Here is a 16644-nt window from a genome sequence, read left to right as displayed (position 1 = left end):
GTCGGGGTGTACGTTGGTAACTTCCGACGTCACCTCGCTCTACACCATAATTGATCATGACTTGGGCCTCCAGGCTGTCGGTTTCTTTCTGGACAGGGAAGATACACCCACGGACCTTAAGGATTTTATATTAGAGGGTATATCCCTCATTTTAAAGAACAATTACTTTTGGTTCGATGGACAGTTTTTCTTGCAGCTTAGGGGGACGGCGATGGGGACCAGGCTGGCGCCCAGTTATGCCAATCTTTTTATGGCATGGTGGGAGGAAGTTAACATCTGGAGTAAGCCCCACCTGGACGCCAGCCTGGTCACTTATCGCCGTTATATAGACGATATTTTGTTCGTGTGGAAGGGTGATTCTTTGTCCCTTACCAATTTTTGTGAAAATTTGAATAATAACCAGCTGAATATATTCTTGTCATTTCAAATAAGTCAGAAAGAGCTGAGTTTTTTGGACCTCCTGATCTATGTAGATAACGGGTGTTTGAAAACCAGGAATTACGAAAAACCAACAGATAGTAATTCCTACATAGACTTTAGTAGCAACCATCATAATAATTGGTTGCGAAGTATTCCGAATGGCCAATTCAACCGTATCAGTAGAAATTGCACTGATTTGGAAATCTATCAGGTACATGCTAAAAAACTCAGCCACCAGTTCAAACAAAAGGGCTATCGTACTGATATGGTTGAAGAGGCCATGATTAAAGGTTCGGAAGCCATTCTACAAAGGGGTGACGCAACCATTATGGCTCCTACTAAGAAACAAAAGGATTTAGGAGTATGCTTCGTCACCAAGTTCACTAGCCAGTCCAGACAAATTGAACAAATTTTCAGAAAGCATTGGGGTATTTTGAGAAATGACCCCATTCTCAAAAAAGTGGTTAAGGAAAGACCTACCTTTATTTATCGTAAGGCACAGAACCTCAAGAACAAGTTGGTAAGGAGTGCAATCAATACCCCCACCCCACTCAATTATATTAAGACTAAAGGTTTTTTCCGTTGCGGCACGTGCAGCATGTGTCGTGCATGTAAGGGTACAATAAAGGCTGTTCAACAATATCGTGCACCACATACCAACGAGATGCACGATATTGTGGATTTCATTACATGCAGTACCAAGTTCTGCGTTTATCTGTTAGAATGCTCATGTAAAAAGGTATATATTGGTAAGACCACACGGCAATTAAAAGTAAGGTGGGCCGAGCATGTTCGCAATATTGCCAAGGGGGTGGAGTCCCACAATGTGTCCCTGCATTTCAAGAAGGCACACGGCAGTGACATTAAACATCTGGTGAATTTTTGTGGCATCAAACTTGTGTCAGATCATTGGAGAGTCAATGATAGAGATAAAAAATTATCACAAGAAGAAATGCGCACCATATATGCATTAAAAACCATAGAACCAGATGGTCTAAATGTAGGATTCGAGCTAAAATGCTTCTTATAAAGTCTTCCCGATATTAATTCTTTTTTCCAATAGCCTCATTTATGTCTCATTATGTAATGATTGGTTTTTATTCATATATTTTTTCATTGTCTTTTTAAAGTTTTTAATCTTTAGATAATCATGATGGTTTCATGTATATTAATTTGTTGATACCAACTAACATGAAATGGGCATAATACTAAAACTGTTTTTTATCTATTTGTCTGTACGTTTTGCATTATATATATGGACGATGGAAATTGAGCGGAACCAAGGTGGCAGTAAAATATGCTTCAGAGATGAATATAAAGGGAGCTCTCACTTCCGTTCTGAAAGCCCCGTGCGTTCCACCAAGTCCATCAATTATCTCCATCCAGCGTGAGATACGTACTATCAACCAGGAAACGTCTTACAACATCACGTTGCGTTCCAAACGTCACCGGAAGTGACGCATTATGACGCGATATGCGTCTCACACACCCGGAAGCGCGGGTAACAGCGTACTGACTAATGAGTCAGCTGTGACCCTGTGAGCTAGCGGTAAAACCGCAAATGGACTGTGACTGAGTAAATATGCAATATCAGTGTTTGAGGAACCTGTAAGTCTGCTTTTATCATTCTTTCCGCTGGATGTGTAAACTTTACTATATGTATATGTAATGTATATGTTTTTGGATTGAATTGTTAAATGATTTTAACTTTGTATAATTTCATGATTTTCCATGTTTTGATAATAGCCCTATACATGTGATGCTTGTAACCGGTATATATACCAGTTAGGTGGTTGTGTCCTCCACACCTTGAAAAAGGGCTTATTCAAAAGAGCCCGAAACGCGTTGGTGGTTGGAGGAGTAAGGTAATACCCCAAAGGTTTGTTGGTTGGTGCTGTGTGCGATCTTCAGCAACTGGGTGGCCTTCTATCCGGATTGGAAGGTACCCAGACCACCACCTACCCCGGGATTCCCTTCCCACTTTTTTTATCTGTTTTTATCTATTGTTTTTGGAAATAAATTTGGATTTTTACAAGTACTTTGGAAGCCAGCTGTCCCCCTGTGTCCTGTGAGAGGAAGGGTCGTCCATAAAGAAACCTTTCAGTGCACATAGGGCACTTGATCCTGGTGAGTGCACATCTCTAAGGGTTTCCTGTTTGGTGGGATTCTGTCTGAACATTGTGTATGCAGAGGTCGGGAGAAGTATAAAGAAACTGCTACATGCACATAGGGAACTTTCCCCAGGTCAGTCCTATATCCTTATTATACGACTGGACGGAAGATTGGTGGATTGTTCCCATTTGGTGATAGACTATATCATCTCTGGAAGGAGGGACTGCAGCGCCATTTACAGACACCATTTGTTGTATATTGTTGTATGGTAGAGATTCAGGAATCTCTAGGTGTTGTGTTAGGCTGCAGCAGTTCAGGCGCTATCATTACTTTCTTTTTGTACCCAGATATATATATATATATATATATATGTATATATATATATATATTAATATAATTAATATATATGTTCTTTTGTTAAAATATTGTCTTAAATGAAAAATTATTTTTAACTGGTTTTATCTCTGATAGAATATATTTTTTTATATGTATGTTGGAAATGTGTGTAGATTTGTGGTTTGGCAGAGCAATGTACACACCAGCAGAATTTCACTGCAGAAATTCAGTAGTTTGGTTTGTTAATTAAGTGATGGAACAGCCATCCTCATCTTTACATTTGTTGATGGCATGAAGCGGCGCTTGTAGCAGAGCAGGGAACCGACAGCTCACCATTTGGTGTCTGTCTCCTGGATATGAGTAGTGGTGCCGGGTACTGGAACAGAGGTATTATGGGTTAAATATTTGCTGGTCTCGTGTGGCTATGGGGAGACATCTGTATTACACTATCTCACTCATTCACTCACTCATACAGAGAAAGAAGGTGTCACTGCTCAATTAAAATAGTAACACTGGCAGTGAACTTGGGGGTTATTCTAGTTCACTCGCAAAGGCACAATCACTCTCTAATGGACAAAGCCATATGCACTGCAGGTGGGGCTGATGTAACATGTACAGAGAGAGTTAGATGTGGGTGTTTTATTGTTTCTGTGCAGGGTATATACTGGCTGCTTTATTTTTACACTGCAATATAGATATCAGTTTGAAATACACCCCCCACCCAAATCTAGCTCTCTCTGCACATGTTACATCAGCCCCACCTGCAGTGCATATGGTTTTGTCCATTAGAGAGTGATTGTGTCTTTGCGAGTGAACTAGAAAAACACCCTTGGGGGTAGATTTATTATAGCGGCGCCTATCGTGCCGCTATAACAGTTCCTGCTTCGCCTCATTAGCGAGGCGAAGCAGGAGGGGACACCGATAAGATCTATTAAGATCTTGCCGCCAGAGTGGGGGAGCGCTAACTCCCCCCTCCGGCGATGTCCCTCCTGGAAACAGCGCATCAGTTAATACTGATGCGCCGTCTCCTTCCCCCCCAGCCGGCTGACTGCGCATGCGTGGGATCTCGCTAGTCTCGCGAGATCCCAGCGCAGCTGAGCGCTAGCAGCAGGGACAGCACTGTCCCTGCTGTTAGGTATAGGGCATCGCCGCCTGCAGCTGGCGAAGTCGACAGCTGCAGGCGGCGGAACGGTCAGCGATGCTGACCGTTCATAAATCTGGCAGGCGCGCAGTGCAAAATATCGCCCCTGCGCTATGCCTCCTGCCCCACACCGCCGGCGTTAGAGTAAACGCTTGGCGGGTGTGATAGATCAGGGGAAGCACTATCCCCTGCTATAACGCACAGGGATAGCGCAGATTCCCCTGATCGCCTAGTAATAAATCTACCCCTTGGTGTGGTAAAGAATGTAAAATGAATCAATACACCAACAATCCTTTCTGTGGCCTTTCTGTGTGCAATTACTATGTAACCTAACTTGTGACAATTAAAACACTTGAATTTAAACTTTCTAAAATGATCACTCTATTCTTTTAATGCAGTTTTCTTAGCATTTGCATCACAGGGTTCATGTTCAGGAAACTGTAATAATGTGGCTCTTAATATGTCTGTAGATTTTGAAGCATGGCAGTTGTTTTTTTCATCATCTAGTTGTACATCATGTTTACCCATGGCTCCCCTTACATCATCTGGAATTGAAAGGATGAGTCAAAGGGTGAATCGAAGTGAACCAGTAAGGTTTTTGGGGCACACTTTGAAATGGAAAAGGTATATATATAAAAATTTACTTTTATTAGTACGACTAAAATAGCTATGTGTATGATTTAAAAATTCTAACACAATAATATGAACATTAATATAGACAATCTAGACAATTATTTATTTATTTTATTTATTAACAGTTTCTTATATAGCGCATACATATTCCGCAGCACTTTACAGAGAATTATTTGAACATTCACATCAGTCCCTGCCCCAGTGGAGCTTACAATCTATATTCCCTACCACATCTACACTCACACAAAGACATTATAGGGTTAATTTTGTTAGGAGCCAAATAACCTAAAGTATATTTTTGGATTGTGGGAGGAAACCCACACAAGTACGGGGAGAATATACAAACTCTGCACAGTTAGGGCCATTGTGGGAATTGAACCCATGATCTCAGTGCTGTGAGGCCTTAATGCTAACCATTACACCATCCATACTGCCCAATTAGGCCAAATCCTGGCTAACCATTGGTCACACAATTGATACTGCCATTAAAGTCCAGTCCAGTGATAATGTGGTATAATTCCAGTCCAGTGATACTGTAGTTGAATTCCAGTCCAGTGATACTACTTCATAAGTACAGTCCAGTGGTATTGCCATTTTCACCTTGAAAAAGCTGCTGAGGGCAGCGAAACGCGTAGGTGCATTTCCAGTGACCTCAGATCTGATCTACACCCATTGCCAGTTTTACCTACCACTCCTGAAAAAAGTGGAACAAATAGAATCCACAGAGGGACTTCCATCCACCTTATTTTGGGACTGTTAAGCTCTCAGGCTCTACCAACTGACCCACCCACCATACTCCGTGGCAACAAAGAATATTTGGGGGTACGCCACCTCCTAATGGCCCGGCTACAAATTTGGGGTTGGGGATTCAGCACTACCTGAGCAACAGCTCTCCATTAACACCTGGATTACAAATTGTCCCTCTAAAGTGTGGCTCCATATCATCCACCTTGAAAAATTCCGCACACTGGCTCTCCGGATGATACATGGGTGACTATTGATCTGAACGTTACTTTTATACTTCATATCTTTTAATGAATTTTATTCAGTGATTCATGTCCTTTATTGTAATATACAATGTTGTATGATTAAAACTATTTTTTCTGTACACACCTGACCACCCCCCCCCCTTTTTTTTCTTTTTAATTTAATTTAATTTAATTAATCTAAATCTTAGCGCAATCTACCACTTTCCTTTGTTTTCTATATATTGTATTGGGGCTGACTCCCCCTTTTTCAGATTGCTGCTTTAGCCAAGCACACTCACACCAAAGCGCCTTTAGTAGATATTTGTATATCTCTTTTCCTTCCAACATTTGCAGCACGTCCTCCGTATATGCTGGAAGGATCGCCCACAGTCCAGTTCTTGATTTTGAAGTTGTCAATGTTGTACACCAGGAGGAGGAAACTGATGTAGCTGGCGCTGAGGAGGAAGTTGACAAGGAGGAGAATGCTGCTGATGGTAATGTGGTTTACTTAAATGAGGCACCAGGTGAGACAGTTGTTGTCCGTGGGATGCAAAAGGCCATCACCATGCCTGGGCAGAAGACTAAAAAAATCCACCTCTTTGGTCTGGAATTATTTTTATCCAGATCCGGACAACAATTGTCTCACCATATGCAGCTTATGTGAAACTGCAATAAGCAGGGGTGAGGTCGTTGGCCTCCTAGGGACATCCTCGTTTATGCGACACCTGAAGTTGGTTCATAAGTCACTGTTTAGTTCAGAAACTGTGGCTAGGACCGTAAGCAGTCCAAGGACACCTAAATCGATTGATCCTGTTGTATCCAAGTGCCTGAAAACCACACCAGTAAGTCACTCCTCCTCAATTTCTTCCTCCATCCGGATCGGAGGTATTCCTGGAGGCCATGTCACCGGCATGACTGACTCCTCTTCCATCCGGGATGCCTCCGGAGGATCCTGTTGCGGAATGCCTACTACTGCTGCCGATGCTACTGCTGCGAGTCAGTCATCCTCCCAGAGGGGAAGTCGTAAGACTGCTACATCTTTCATTAAGCAATTGACTGTCCAACAGTCATTCGCCATGAGGACAAATTACGACAGCAGTCATCCGATGGCAACTTCGGCCTTGACAGCTATGTTGGTGTTAGATGTGTGTCTGGTGTCCGCCATCAGTGGAGTGGGATTTAGACAGTTGATTGAGGTATTGTGTCCCCGGTACCAAATCCCATCTAGATTCCACTTCACTAGACAGGCGATACCGAGGATGTACAGAGACGTCCAAAAAAGTGTCCTTGATGCCCTAAAAAATGTGGTTGTACCCATTGTCTACTTAACCATGGACATGTGGACATGGGGTTCAGGGCAAACAAAGGACTATATGACTGTGACAGCCCAATGGGTAGATGCATCGCCTTCCGCAGCAGCAGTAGCATCTCTGAAATGCCAGCTCCTTCCAAGGCAGGCTACGCTGTGTACGCTCTTAGAGAAACTGAGGGAAATCATCTCGCAGTGGCTTACCTCACTTATATTTTCCTGGGGATTTGTTGTGTCGGACAATGACAGTAAAATTGTGCGGGTATTAGATATGGGCAATTTCAAACACGTGCCATATTTTGCCCACACAATAAATTTGGTGGTGCAGCATTTCCTAAAAGCTGACAGAAGGAGATGCTTGCGGTAACCCACAAAATTTCTGGACACTTTCGCCATTCTGCCTGCCGAAGGCTGGAGGGGCAGCAAAAACTCCTCAACTACCCTGCTATCACCTATGTCTGCAAACGACATAGGCAGAGGAGTGGGGATTCACCTGACTCAAGCGCAGTGGAGGCTGATTTTCATATTGTGCAAGTTCTCCAGCCATTTGAACTTGCCACACGTGAAGTCAGCTCCGACACTGCCAGCTTGAGTCAGGTGATTCTCCTGATCAGGCTGTTGCAGAAACAGTTGTAGAAAGTGAAGACGGAGCTAAAGCAAAATTTTGCACAGCATGTAGCTCTTGTGGATGAAGCCCTCTATACGCTTTGCCAGGATATGAGGGTGGTCAGTCTGTTAAAGTCAGAGGAATACATTCTGGCCACCGTGCTCGATCCTCAGTTTAAAGCATATGTTGTGTCTCTGATTCTGGCATACACAAGTCTACAAAGGTGCAAAAACCTGCTGGTCAGGAGATTGTCATCTGAAGCGGACCATGACACGGCAACATCTCCTCCTTCATTTTCTCCCACACCTGTGGCTGCGAGGAAACAGCTGAAATTTCCAACATAACCTGCTGGCGGGAATGCAGGGAAGGCAGGAGCAAGTTTGGACATCTGGTCCAGACTAAAGGACCTGCCAACGATTGCTGATATGTCTACTGTCACTTCATTGGATGCTGTCACCATTGAAAAAATGGTGGAGGATTACTTTGGTGACAACATCCAAGTAGACATGTCAGACAGTCCATACCTCTACTGGCAGTAAAAAAAGGCAGTTTGGTTGTCCCTGTACAAACTGGCTCTATTTTACCTGAGTTGTCCCCCCTCCAGTGTGTACTCCAAAAGAGTTTTTAATGCAGCGGGGAACCTGGTCAGTGAGTAGAAGGTTGCTTCTGCAATATTTGGAGAAGATGATATTCATCAAAATGAATTATCAATTCTTGAATGAAGACCAGCAATTGCCTCCAGAGATTACAGAGGGTCCTGTGATTGTGGAGTCCAGCGGGGACAAATTGATAATCTGTGAGGATGATGAAATACACATTGAAGGGGGTAAGGAATCAAAGGAGGAGGATGAGGACGACAGCCTGCCTCTAGAGAGTCAGTTTGTACAGGGAGAGGTGGGCCCAAACAAACCAATAATTTCAGCCACAGTTGTGTGGCAGACCCTGTCGCTGAAATTATTGGTTTGTTAAAATGTGCATCTCCTATTTACGCAACATAATTGCAATTACAATTCTATCTTGCACCTCTTTTTTTGCCATTATGTGCTTTTTGGTGCCTAGTTTTTCAAACGGCCATCCTGTTTGCCACTGCAGTGACACTCCTAGATGAGCCACGTGTTTGTGCTGCACACTTGTGTGGCTTAGCATATTTATTCAGCTACCTCGGTGCAACCTTTTTCCCTAAAATCAATATTTTGAGGTGTGAGGTGTTCAGAATAGACTGGAAATGAGTGGAAATTAATGATATTGAGGTTAATAATAGCGTAGGGGCAAAAAAAAAACAATATTCAGCAGTTTTAGTGATTTTTATGTTTTTTGGCAAAAAAATACAGATCCAAAACACGAAACATGAAAATGGTGGTGTTTTGGGACAGATCCAGATCCAAAACATTGCTCGAGATAAAGGTCCAAAACCATTGGTGGGATTCAGCCGGTTCGCACCGGTTCTATAGAACCGATACCTAATGTACTATTGGTTCTGCAGAACCGTTTGCTGGCCAGCTGAATTCCACCACTGATTTTATTTCCACTTACACAATCGGACAATCGGATCCCAATCCCATTCATCTTGGCCGGGGAAGGCACTGTCATTTTGTCCACCACAGCTTTCGCTCGCCTGGACAATTATTATAAATTAATATAATGGCTGCATGCCTGCCTGGCTCTGCTCTTCTGGGCTGGGCAGGACTGGCCTGGCTGTCAGTCAGCCTGTAAGCCCTGCCCTGCCTCCCTTGTTGTTGGCAAGGATTGGCTGGCAGGCTCCCCCTGCACACGTGTTCTGAACTTCTGTGCAGAGGAGAGGAGCCACCATCAGCCATCATGCGGCAGCGGACGGTGGGTAGAAATTGTGAAGGCAGCCTGGAAGACGAAAAGTCAGTCACTTGGGTAGTCGGGACTTGGGAGTGCCAGAGCGGGGACTTCACACTTCCTATCGGCAGCGGCCGTGGCCATGACATCACATCAGCGTCTGAGGAGGAGGCTGCGGCGCGGACAAAGCACGCCCAAGCCCAGGAGTACAGAGTCAGACAGTACTGGGTCACCGACCGACGGCGTCTGGGTGAGTTACTTATGCTGCTGTGCTGTCACTGTCAGTCACTGTGTTGGGAGAGTGAGACGGAGGAGAGGCTGGGGCAACATGACTGGAGGCTGTTGAGCCGGCCAGAGGGCGAGTCATTATTGTATTAGGCTGCACAACCTGCACTGCAGTGTTTAATGTGGCAAGGGAGGGGCCAGGCCCACCGGGGGCATCAAAATGGCGCAGTTACGCAGTATTAGGACATAGAACCTGTTATTAATTTATTTGAATCCCACCACTGCCCAAAACGCGTCTTACGAAACGCGAAAAGTGCCCGGTGCACATCCCTATTAAAATAAAAATGCATGTTTAATTTGTTTTATTTTTTAAATATTATGTCAAAGTTTGTATGTTTGGAATGTATACTAGCATGGTGTAATGGTTCAATCTTATGATTATTTTGTGCGAAAAATTGAATAATCATTATGCATTAAAGGCCTTCGTATTGTACAGGTTGAGTATCCCCTATCCGAAATGCTCGGGACCACGTGCATTCTGGGGAAGAGATGGTTTAGGTCACATGTTATTTCTGTCTACTCTCCTCCCGAGGGGTATTTGTTATTAAATATGCTGGGTCCAGGTGTCGCTTACTTAGGTATGTAGTTCTGGACTATGTATTTCTCAATTACTTGAAGTATAATGATAGAGAGCCCCTTAGTTGTCTGCCACAGCAGTCCCATATAGCAGCCCCCTTAGTAGTGCCACAGAAAAGTACCCGTAGTAATGCTCCCTGAGTAGTTGTACCTTCAGTAGTTCCCCCTTAGTTTATTCCACAGTACTTTCCATTAGTAGCTGTTCCCTGGCCACTCAGTAGTTCCCCCTTTACTTTGTCCCCCCTCCAGCAACACCTATAGCCAGTTTAGTACCTTCTTTAGTGTGTAAATCCCCTGCAGCCCCCGTATGAGACCTCCCCCTGTGCAGACAACATCGACACATCCTTGCTGTCTGACATACACTTGCTGAATGAAGATGGCGCCGAAGCCGGGACTTATATAGAGATCCGGTCTCATGAGAATCTGACGCGGAATGATGACATTTTGGCCTCGTTATGGACTCGGAAAAATGGCTGAAAAATGGGTGATCAAACCAGCGCATGCGCACTGTGTACGAAACGCATGAGTAATGAACAAAAACAAAAGCGGCTACATACGAATTTGTATGCGAATTAATCAACCTGAAGAACCACCTCAGAATTGCATACAGGTAAATCTCAGAACTCAGAAAGTTTATAATTATCCAGATGAAAAAAATATAATTTTTAAGAGAGATGATTCAAGATCCCTGAGCAGTTTTTCCCTCCCCAGAGTAATTTGCTTTAGAAATTCAACAACATATTATTTCAGTTTTCCTTAGAGGTTTTCCATTAACATACAGTATATGAAGAGTATAAAATCTTCTATATATACAGTATAAACTGACTCTAAGATGAACCGAGGGCTGGGGCATGACTTGTCCTACACTGTTTCATCTATTACAAAGTGATTTTACCCCACAACAGAAATTTAATGTATTTCTTTCAAAGATAGATTTAAAAATATGAGGAATATGTATTAAGGTATTTGTAACTAAAAGTCTTTATCATATACTACGTATGGTACGTAAAATCAGTCGAGAAAATGTATTGCTGCACTTTGCATAGAAAAGTTTTAACAATCTGTATGAGCTGTATGGGTAGAAATAGCGTTCGTCACCTATTGAAAGCTGCTGTTTCCGGCAGTTTTCGACAAAACAGATCCGACTATAAAACAAGTCGGTTCAGTTTTGTCAGCAACTGCCACAGATTGTTGAATTCATGGCCATTTTTTTGACAATCCGCGGTCGTTATCGACAATCCTTTCCGACGGTCGGAACATTGAATTGAATTACAGTAGAGAAAAATGAGTACGTCCTGGTATTCCGACTGTCAGGACATTCCAACAGTCGGACTCCCTGATTCAAAGTTTCAGGTACGCTATTTGTATATCAGGGAAAATGTTGTTTTCTTGTTTTAGATTTCAGAATATGGATTTTTAGATAATTTATCTGTGAATTAATTACCAAATATATTAAGACTATCAAGAGAATACAGTACTGTATGTTCCAGGTTCTATGCAGAGAAGGATACTCAATAACATATGCAGATATGGGTCAACGTCCGTAAATAGAAACCAATCCCAATGTGTCCACCTTACCGTACTTCCATTCCTAGTGATTAATCTAGCATTCACTCCAATGGCATACAGTACCTTCTCTGTTTCATCTAACATCCTCCACTGATCTGTTAGCTCGGTAGGCGAACTGCATGGGGTCTAGGAGGGGGCCTACTGTGGCTTCAGGTAGGACAGTACCAAGTGCTCATACAACTTCATCCCCACCGATGTTAGAGCAACCGGTCTGTAATTGTTGACGTCACCAGAGGAGGAAGGTTTCTTCGGTACAGGAATGATAAGTGAGCTCTTGAAGCAAGCTGGGACTATACCGGAAGCGAGTGATCTATTGAATATTGTAGTCAAGACTGGTGCTAGCTGGACTGCGCATGTTTTTAAGACGGATAGGGCTACACCATCTGGCCCTTGATAAATGAGCTACCATTTCAAAGATAATGTTCTCCGCTTTTGACAAATTGAAAATGTAGAATTGCCCGTTGTATTGTTTGTTTACAAATCCAACCAAAATATTGACTTTTGGCCCATTCGTATTATTTCTACAAGGTGATTTTTGGTGACGATCCCTTTTTCTCCCTTCAGACTTAAACAAAATCGATAAAGGAGCTACCATTTTAAAGATTAAGTTCTTTAAATTGTTCATTTAAAATTGCACATTGTATTGTATGCCTAAAAATCAAAGTAAAAAATTTACTTTTGGTCCATTAGCACAGGCCCTCTCTTACAGCCAGTTGACAGAATCCCATGGAGAACATTACTTCAATTAGAGGATTTCATATTTTGCCATTTTCCATGAAAGCCTGTGATGAACCACTTATTTTCTTAGTTTTTGCCCTAATATTTCTCTTTGGAGTCCTGGTGAATACGGCTGTAATCACAGTGATATGTCTGGATTCACATTTACACACCCCCATGTATCTGTTTCTCTGTAACTTGTCTTCCGTTGATATGTGCTACACAACAGTAACTGTCCCCAAACTGTTGGACATTTTGCGATCTGGAAATAATAGATTATCCTTCCCACAATGCTTTACACAAGTGTACTTTTTCTTTATAGCCGCTAGCTCTGAGTTTATACTATTATTTGTGATGGGGTATGACTGGTACATCGCCATCTGTCATCCCTTACACTACCACCAGATACTGAGCAAGAAGGTCTGTACCCTGCTAGTGACGATGATCTGGCTATTCGCATGTCTCAACGCAATGTTGTGGTTAATTTCAATTCTTAACCCCTTCCCGACATATGACGTACATTTACGTCATATGTCGGTTGGGGGTGAATCAAGCCAGCTCACGGAGTGAGCTGGCTTGATAGAGAGCAGGTAATGGCTGTATATTACAGCCATGTCCCTGCTCTCACGGCCACGAGCGGCGAGTTCGCCGATCGCGGCCGTTTAACCCTTTAAGCACCGCGGGCAAAGCGCCCGCAGTGCTTAAATAGCTGATCGGAGGGGGGGGCGCCCCCCTCCGGCGCCGATCGGGGCCCCCCGCAGCGCGATCGGAGGGTGCCGATCGGTTGCCATGGTAGCCAGGGGTCTAATGTAGACCCCTGTGCTGTCCGTGTATTCATACCTATTACATCCTGCCTCAGGCAGGATGTAATAGGAAGTGCAAAAAATCACTACGTTCAGCCATAGAGCTCTATGGCTGAACCTAGTACAGGCGATCGCGCCCCCTAGTGGTCAAGTACACTAGGGGGCCTTGTAGTAAAAGTAAAAAAAAAAAAAAAATAAAGTTTAAAAATAAAAAAAAAATAATAAAATATTAAAAGTTCAAATCACCCCCCTTTCCCCATTTCCCAAATAAAAATAAATAAATAATAAAAAAAATAAACATATTTGGTATCGCCGCGTTCCTAAAAGTCCGATCTATTAAAATATAACATTAGTTATCCCGCACGGTTAAAGGCGTAAACGGAAAATAATCCCCAACGCCAAAACTACGCTTTTTGGTCGCATCGCCTACCCAAAAAAAAATAGCTAAAAGAGATCAGAAAGTCGCCCATATCCCATAATGGTATTAATTAAAAAGTACACTTCAGCCCGCAAAAAATGAGCCCTCACCCAGGTCCGTAGGTGGAAAAATAAAAAAGTTATAAGCCGCAGAACATGGCGACGCAACGCAAATTCGAAAAACCGTAACATTTTCTATTTTTTTTTAAAATGTAACGAAAACTATATAAGTTTGGTATTACCGGAATCGTAACGACCCATAGAATAAAGATAACCCATCATTTTAAACGAACTATGAACTCCAAAAAAACCGTAACCAGCGCAAAATTGTGGAATTGCGTTTTTTTTTTTTTTTACCCCACATTGAATTATTTCCTGATTCCCCAGAATATTATACGGTATAGTAAATGGTACCATTAGAAAGTACAACTTGTCCCGCAAAAAAAAAGCCCTCATGTGTCTATATAGCCGGAAAATTAAAAAAGTTACGCTTATTTGAACACAAGGAGGAAAAAAAAAAAAAAATTACCTTAAAAGGCAATGTCGGGAAGGGGTTAAAATGTCCTTCTGTCGTTCTGTCACCATCCATCAGTTCTTCTGTGAGGCTAAAGCTCTAAGTGACATCTCCTGCTCTGGATTTACCATGTTTTATGTTGTCACATTTGCTAACACAGTGTTCCTTGGCGTTTGTCCATTCTTCCTCAATCTGATGTCGTACAAAAAAATTATTAGTGTTATATTGCAAATGAAATCAAAGGAAGGAAGAAAAAAAGCTTTCTCCACCTGCTCATCCCACGTCATCGTCATGACCCTATACTATTTTATTGGTATATCTGTCTATATGATACCAGCATCAGACCAACTCATTCTCCTAGAACAGGTTATGACTGTGATCTATACAACAGTGGTCCCCATGGTAAATCCACTTGTATATAGTCTACGCAATCAGGAAATCAGGAGAGCTCTTCGGAGATTAGTGGCACAGTTGGTAGACCTCAAATAGGCCAAAATAAGCTCCTTTCCAGTATCCATGTACATAGAACAAAATATGTTCTGGTATCCATCCTAGTCCATGAATGGTTCATACAAACAGAATTGGGCATATTGCGCACATTGGGCAGGAAAGAATGCTATCTTAGATATGACCAGGATACAGCCCGCAGGGTCTTAAATGGTCATAATCCTAGATTCAAAGGCTCAGAGATATTTTGAAATCTTTAAAATAAATTACTGTACTGCAGGCATAGACCTCCTGAAGAATCACCTTTATACTGATCCCCAACAACTGAGAATAGTATGTACAGTATCAACTGAACATACATATTTTTTAATTTATTTGGAATAAAATTCCATCAGCCACCTGCCTGGCTTTCAGCTTGAAAGAAAACATTTACTCCAAGTGGGTAGTCTGCTGTTTCCCTCAAATATCTCCAGCCAGGGATGCGCCTTTCCAGGGCAGTAGAGATTCTGTTTGGGCCCGGGTACTTTTCATGGGGCGTGGCTTAATTGAGAGAGGCGTGACCATGCACCCTTAGAATAAAATAAAAAAGCTCCAGCACCTGCACCTGTGCACCTACCTGGCCACACTGCAGCCCAGCACACAGCAGTCTGTGCAGGGCTGTGAAGAACTGCTGGAGCTGCCAGGTAATGTGGGCCCAACTGGGCCCCTCCATCAGACCCCAATAATTAGTACCCCCTCCCTCTTCTCTCAGCACCACTGACCATATCTTACTATGCCCACAGTAACAAGCTTTGGATCAATGTTGCTTCCAGAATGAGTATTGTGAACTGTAGTTCTTTTAATAAAGCATTTCAGTACCAAATCTGCTGTCCTTCTTTGTTCCGTGCTGGTGGTACATTGATATACATTCACTCCGATCACTGCTGTGTTTATGGCCCTAACTACTCCACAGATTGGTACAGTACCTCGGAAGCCTAAGCTAGAACTAGCTAAAGGTGGACAGACCGCCATAGTTACTAGAGCCTTATATAGGACTGATGTTGCCTCTTACAGCCCAACCTGTTTAATGAACCCCCTGAGGGCAAAACAGCCACAATTCCAAGATAAATGGGGAAATTTACTAAGAAAGCCTATTACTTCCGATCTCTTGTTTGTATGGGGATGACCGGGATCGGCTGAACATATGAACAGAGAATACAGCTAATTTACAAAGCTGCCGTATTCTCCAGACAGTATTTTGTGATGATGAAGTTATTCATACGGATGAGGCTGAAGCATCACATGGGTCAGTCAGACCCTTGTGAACAGTGTCACAGTGGATATCCAATAATAGGCAAATGGATAAATCAAAACTTGTGTGAATTTTGGCTCTAAGAATCAAGTATATCTGTACCCACAACTCTCTACTTCCTACTTAATTTATGATTGCTGTCAGCGGTGTTAAAACCGGAATCAGTCATCTATTAGACCACACTTAGGTCGACAGTCATTAGGTCGACCATGTTGGGTCGACATGGGCCAAGGTTGACAGGGTTATAGGTCGACATGGGTCAAGGTCGACATGTGTTTAGGTCGACATGGGTCAAGGTCAACATGGGTTTAGGTCGACAGTTATTAGGTCGACATGAGTTTTTCAATGTTACCAGCAGAGCCACTGTAGATTCATCGACTGCGTAAGAGCTGGGAATACGGTAACTTCCACTTGGAGGATGGCAGATGATGGCTACCTGCTTGGAAAACAACATCTATCAGTACTTTTATTATACATTTAAGTAATCAATTCATTAGCAAAATTCAAGGTGTCATCAAGTGACACTGACCGCCCTCCCCATTGGTGTCTCTGCTTCCTGCCTCCCCATGTACACTTATCATCCGCTCATACTGTATGTACCTCCGAACATTCCCTCACTAAGCATGCCTCTGACACCTCTCACCATGAGTGCTGTTTCCTTTTTTATTTTCCATATGCACCATCTCCCTTCTC

Source organism: Crinia signifera, chromosome 7 (assembly GCF_055691185.1).
Source record: "Crinia signifera chromosome 7, ASM5569118v1, whole genome shotgun sequence".
NCBI lineage: Eukaryota > Metazoa > Chordata > Amphibia > Anura > Myobatrachidae > Crinia > Crinia signifera.
This window is presented reverse-complemented; position numbering follows the sequence as displayed.